General features: G+C 34.1%; 1 long non-coding RNA gene across 1 annotated transcript; it reads right to left on the bottom strand.

Moving 5' to 3' along the window:
* Positions 1-4,349: 4,349 nt before the first annotated feature.
* On the bottom strand, positions 4,350-4,966 carry LOC114760749 (uncharacterized). The gene is made up of 2 exons (XR_003742085.1): positions 4,937-4,966; positions 4,350-4,841 (listed from the first exon to the last, which is right to left on the bottom strand). It is a non-coding gene; the product is annotated as an uncharacterized LOC114760749 (long non-coding RNA).
* Between the last annotated feature and the right edge of the window lie 1,445 nt (positions 4,967-6,411).

The following is a 6,411-nucleotide window of genomic DNA, read 5'->3' as shown; positions in this document are numbered from 1 at the left end:
ACTCCATCTTACAAAACCTGTAACCATCAATAATCAAGTTCAACCCAAATAATAAAAACAGAGAGAAAAGAAAAAAGAACTTTGTTTGCCCAAGAAATAGAATAGGAGATTTTATGATACCAAAGTCCTTTAGAAGGGCACTGTCAATAAAATGTCATTTACAACATTTTGCTTAAACAACTTTGTTATGAAGGAGCATGAATACATAAGCTTAAACAACTTATGGCAAATCAATTAAACAAATGCATCACAATCAACAAAATGATCTAACTGACTAATAACAAGAAAGACGGGAAGGGTGGAGAATCATTACAGGACCCAAAAAAATGTGGGTCAAAGGGCCAAGTATATCAGATAACTCAGTAGGAATTTTTTGCATTAGCATGCATACCCACGCCTTTGCTAATTAAGAATGGAACATTATTTGCTGTCATGTATATTTCCTTGATGCTCTGTTTTCTAGGATCACTTGCTATCATTTACGACTGAGTGTTTACCTAGTAAGATTGTCCTGCTAATTTCCCAGTATGATTAGGTCTCTTGAGGTTTCTATCATTCTTACTGAACATTGAGACAAATATCCTACATTTTACACACACACGCTATATAAATATCTCAATATGATTTTGAATATGTGCACGCAAGTTTAAAGCAAAACTTGCATGTCCTACCCTTGCTCATTAGCTAGAGCAGTCTTAGCACTACACAGAAAAGCAGCATCTATATTGTAGTCCTCTTTAGCAGATGTCTCGAAGTAAGGAATATTTCCTTTTGACGCACACCAATCCAATGCTTTCTTCTCAGATACCTGAGTTTGATAACCACATAAGGCTCCTTAGGTTTGAAAAAAGATCACGAGTTTAATTACTCCTCCTACAAGATTTTTCTTTTTGAAAAATATATTTGTATTAAAAAAAGGCTATGAGAAAACTTCAAAACACATCACCGTCTGCTTACGACTCGACTATTTCCCCCATCAATATCAACCTTGTTTACAAGCAATATAAATGGAAGTAGTATCTTAGAAATTTATATTATTCGGTGATAAAAAAAAATTCTATATATTATGAGCCAACAAGGATTTTTTTTTCTTGCCAATATTGTAAGATGTAGCAAGAGCAATAATAATAGTTGTAAAATTCCATTGTAACTACCAGAAGTGAGTTTTAATTAATTTTCTTTTATCATATCATACATTTAAGAATTAAGTCTTGCGAGCTGAGGTGATAACTCTAAATAGCTTAAGTCGTAAATTTCCTATATTATAACTTGTGTATGCATTATATTAGAGTCGAGAATTAATATAATAAAAGATCAGAAATGTGATCGTAATAATTTTAAATATTCCTTGAAGCTCCACAACCCAAGCGGCAACTTTCTAGAAGAAAATAGTTGGGACCATGTATTATTTATCCAATCATAACAGAATTCATTCAGGTTTTTGAGCGTTTGGAATTTGGAGAAATTAATTTGAATTTTTAAAGTTTTTTTCTTTCAAAATTTGAAAAATCATGATGCTTGGATGTGAACTTCTTATGAATTTTATGATTGCATCTATATCTATTTGCCATAGTTGACGGAAACAAAAGCTGATAATAAGTCAATGACGAAAGACTTAAAAGATTAAAAGGTTGAATTATGACAGAAAAAGGCTCTTGATCGTAACTCTGCCGATTTTAACATGCACAAAAATATGACTTAATAGAAAAAGACTTTTTATCTCAGAAAAATTATGAAAGATTTTTTGTTAACTATACATGAGTATTTTTCTATTGAAAGTAATTTTATTTGAGGTATGACCAGATATTAAACATTAAAACATAAGTATCTCTCAATAAGGATTCAATTATGAAAAGTTAGTTTACAACCACAAAAACATAATTTTCCAAAACACATTAAAAATTTATTTTCTCCAAATAATGAATAGTTTCTTTCATGAACTATTCTTGTGTGGAAAACTTAAAAGTTGGGTCAAAAATAATAGCAAAGTTGGAATCCCATTCCACACGTTGGGAATAATGTGGTTGTTTGTTAATCTATAATCAACTTACATACAAACACCTATGAAATGACCTCATTAATTTACTTTGTTGTCATTATCCTATCAATTCTATTTTCTTTTTTCTAGAGACTTGATTTATTTTTGGCCTTCATCTAGAGACTTGATTATATGTTTATCTTTGCGTTCTTGACGGGTTGTAAGAGTATAAAGTCAATGGTGAAAGACTTAATAACAGTTAAATACTTTGCTCTTTATAATACACACAATAATAAAAGGATTTTCCAAACACATATTCCTTACAATCCATAATGTAAGTCACTTTTAGAAGAATAGTTTGGTTTAAAATATAAGTTACCTGAAGAGTAATGAATATGTTTATTTGTCCATGTTGTCCTTAGAATTAATGTTTAAATGTAACTCTTTATGTTTTTTCTCTCCTTCACAACGTCTTTTAATATGGATAAAGTTAAAAAAAAAATTTCAATTTGAAACAAATTTAATGAACTAACTATTAGTTTTTGGTTTTAAGAATTAGTTAAAATGACTTGTATTATGAATGAAAGCGAGAGCACCTTAACAACTTTTCTCCTGTCAAACAGTGAATAGTCTTTTTCACTAGCTATTCAGATGTGGAAAATTTGAAAGTTGGGACCGACGTTGTATGGCTGTTAATTAGTCATTACTCCTTAGTCAACTTCTTGGAGACAAATATGCACATAGAATGGCCCACGACAATGATTTTCAATATTCACCATTAATCCCATCATCTTCTTTTCATTTCTTTTTCTGGTAAGTAGTGCAACTCTGATACATGTTATTACTACATTGAATATTGATAATGGTGATGTGTTTATGATAATAGTGCAAAATAGAATTATATGTTGGCGAGGTACTTAGATGTCATGTTGAAATTATTTATAATTTGGCGATATTCTTAACATAAAATCAATGGCTAAATAATGTGAACATCCCTGAACAAATAACTTTTCTTAAATATACTCATTTAGTCCTATTTATAAGATATTTCCAGCATGTTTCACACAAATCAAGAAAAATCTTAAACTGCATTAACTCTTCATTAAAATATAACTACTTTTTAACTTTATCCTTATTTGATACATACACCATTTTAAAAAAACTATTTATACTATAATAAATAAAAGACAAAATAATACATTTATGCTAAAAATTTAATAAAATGACTTATAAATAGGATTAAGAAAAATATTCTGTCTCTACCACTAAGAAAAATATTCCCTTTCTACCTTATAAATATGATAAGAGGAGTAGATAGGATTCACTTGTTATTCATATTTGGAAGATTTTCAAGCAAGAAATAATTAGGGAGAAATTCTTACATACTCTCAGTGTCCGCGTAATCCGTGTTCTGACCAATTGTAATGCACCAACTCATGTTAAATTAATCCTATCTGGCATCCACTCATCTCATTCCAGCTTCACCTTTCCACCTTCGACTGAGAAATTCTTACATACTCTCAGTGTACCGCGTAATCCGTGTTCTGACCAATTGTAATGCACCAACTCATGTTAAATTAATCCTATCTGGCATCCACTCATCTCATTCCAGCTTCACCTTTCCACCTTCGACTGCCTTTTGTCAACATCGCAATAATGAAAAAACCTCCCTCTTCTGTCTCCTCCGCCCTTCACCGCCGCACATGGAGGCGGATGGATCTGGGTTGAGCCGAACATCTTCCCGCTACGGTGCTCGCCATCTTCACTAGCCCTGTTCACAAGAGGAAGAAGGAAGAAGAAGTGGGTTGCGTCTTCCCCCCTCCCTCCTCCTCTATTTCCTCCCATAAGTCTCGCCAATCCCACTCCCAACTCCACCAACAATTCTGCCTCTCGCCTCCTCCTTACTGCTAGACCCCTTTCTCCGATGAACCTCCCAGGAGGACGTCACTTTGTATTCTCTTTTTTATTTTATTTCTCAGACAATATGGATTTCTTCTTCTTCTTGTTTTTTTTTTTTTTCCGTGATTTCTGGATCAACGTAAAACTTTAGTGAGATTGAGGTCCTTGTCGAATGAAGATCGTGAATACTAGTATGAAATTTGAAGATGAACTTATTTGTGCTTTTTTGGACTTTCTTAATCCTGACTGAAGCTGGGGAAATTTTTTTTTTGGAACTGCGAGTTTTGAACATTTCTGTGATTTCAAAGTCAATATAATTCTCTGATTTAATCTTTTCGGCTAGTATCACACTGCTCGGAGCGATTTTTTTCATTATTATTCTTATGATCGAGGGCATAATCAACCAAGGAAGTAATTGTGTTTTAGACAGATCCTAGAACTGTAAAGAATTTCTCGAGAAGATGAGATCTGGTGACAACAAACATTTTTGCTTCAAATGCTTTACAAATTGCCAGTTCGAGAATGTAACATGGATAATTTAACAGATTTCGTTCCTTTCAACATTCTAAACTTGATAGCAAACTAAATCAGAATTTACATAAGCAATATGCACACCCTGGGGATATAAACTTACATTATAGCTAGCAAGCGTAACCCCATTGAAACACAACCAGTACAACAAAATACATTTAACCAAAAATATCAACAAACAAAATTCACTTGGTGTTCGTCCTCCAAGATGTCATCGTGAGAAAGCAATATCCAATCTTCAATTACCATCAATATCCAATCACAGCAACTTTGAAACTTCTTTTGTTTTGTGCAATTGTATTTGTTGGTCTACGGGTTTGTGAATGTGCTTCCCTGTGTTCCAATTATGAGGGATCATATCTTGATTTTTGTTGCTTTTCCAAATGGACCTTTCTGCTACCTCGCCCACTCCTTTTCGGCTCAAGAATTTAGTCTACATCAGTTCCAACATAATTGCAAGTAAATAACAATTATAAAGAAAATACGTAAAAACTTCACAAACAGTTTTTTTTTGGGGGGGGGGAGGACCTGCGATTGCAACTCTGTAAAATGTAAAAATAGCTAGAGTCATCATCATATTTGAAGGACAAAATTAACTGGATGTGAATCCAACCCTCTCCTCAACCTCAAGCCACTGGTGGACATATTTCTCTTGCTCTGAGACCAACATAGTCTCTGATTAATACTAACAATATGAATGACATCAGTCTGGTTATTAATAGCACAAAAGGAATCGACCATTATCAACATAGAAGCAGATTAAACCAAAATCCACAACTGATAACCATAGCGTCGTATTGAGACTCATGACTTCGCAGAAGAAGTCAAAATCATGAACAAAAAGAAACTATGTGAGCAGTGTGATGCTAGCTGAATAGAAAAAATCAGAGAATTATGCTGACTTTGAAATTGAAAACTAGCAGTTCCAAAGAAATTTCTTCAGCTTCAGCCCGTATACAGAAATAAAAAAAAAAAAAAAAACACAAATCAATTCATCCTCAAGCTTCATACTATTATCCTCAATCTTCATTCGAAAAGGACCTCAATCACACTAAAGATTACCGTCCATCCAGAAAACACAAAAAAAAAAAAAGGCTAAAAATCGAAACAGTTTGAGAAATAAAATAAATAAATATAGGAGTGCAGCGGAACTTCCGCCTGGGCGGTTCATCGGAGGCATTAGTGGAGCTATTGTCCGCGGGAGAAGCAGAGGAGGCAGTGATGGGGGTCCAGTGGCAGAGAAGGAGGTGAGAGGCAGAATCGTTGTTGGGGTTGGGGTGGGATCGGCGAGAGTTATGGGAAAGAAAGGAGAAGGAGGGAGGGGGGAAGACGTAACCCACTTCTTCTTCCTTCTTCCTCTTGTGAACAGGGCTAGTGAAGACTGCGAGCGCCGTGGCGGGAAGATGTTGGACTCAACCCCGAACCATCCGCCTTCATGTGCGGCGGCGAAAGGGGTAGGAGGCAGGAGAGGGAGGTTTTTTCATTTTTGCGAGGTTGACACGAGGGCAATCGGAGGTGGAAAGGTCAAGCTGGAATGAGATGAGTGGATGCCAGATAGGATTAAAATAAAGATGAGTTGGTGCATTACAATTAGTCAGAGCATGAGTTACGTGGTGCACTAAGAGTATACAAGAATTTCTCATGATGAGAACTTGATGGATGAAAATAAATTTCCTTTAATTATGTGATTGATTTTTCTACAAACCTAGACGCGATCAATACGCGCGGCTCCAAACCTAACAACACGACAAGTTAGGAAATAACAGAGAACGTCCGATCCATATCAATTAATCAGATGATGGGCCATTATTCTTCCAAGCAGCTTGATTTATAACTTCCTTATATTATAATGTGATGTGATGTGATGTGATGCTATTTATGTGATGTTTTCAGCATATTTTATATAAAAAAATTTAAACCGAATTAATTTTCTTTTAAAATATAATAACTTTTTAATTTTATTTTTAGTTGATATTATATCTTTAAAAAAATAATCATCTACA

This window comes from Neltuma alba, unplaced genomic scaffold (genome assembly GCF_004799145.2).
Source record: "Neltuma alba isolate B1F8T4 unplaced genomic scaffold, ASM479914v2 tig00001640_pilon, whole genome shotgun sequence".
Classification (NCBI taxonomy): domain Eukaryota; kingdom Viridiplantae; phylum Streptophyta; class Magnoliopsida; order Fabales; family Fabaceae; genus Neltuma; species Neltuma alba.
Note: the sequence above shows the minus strand (reverse complement) of the source record. Positions and strands in the feature narration are given on the sequence as shown.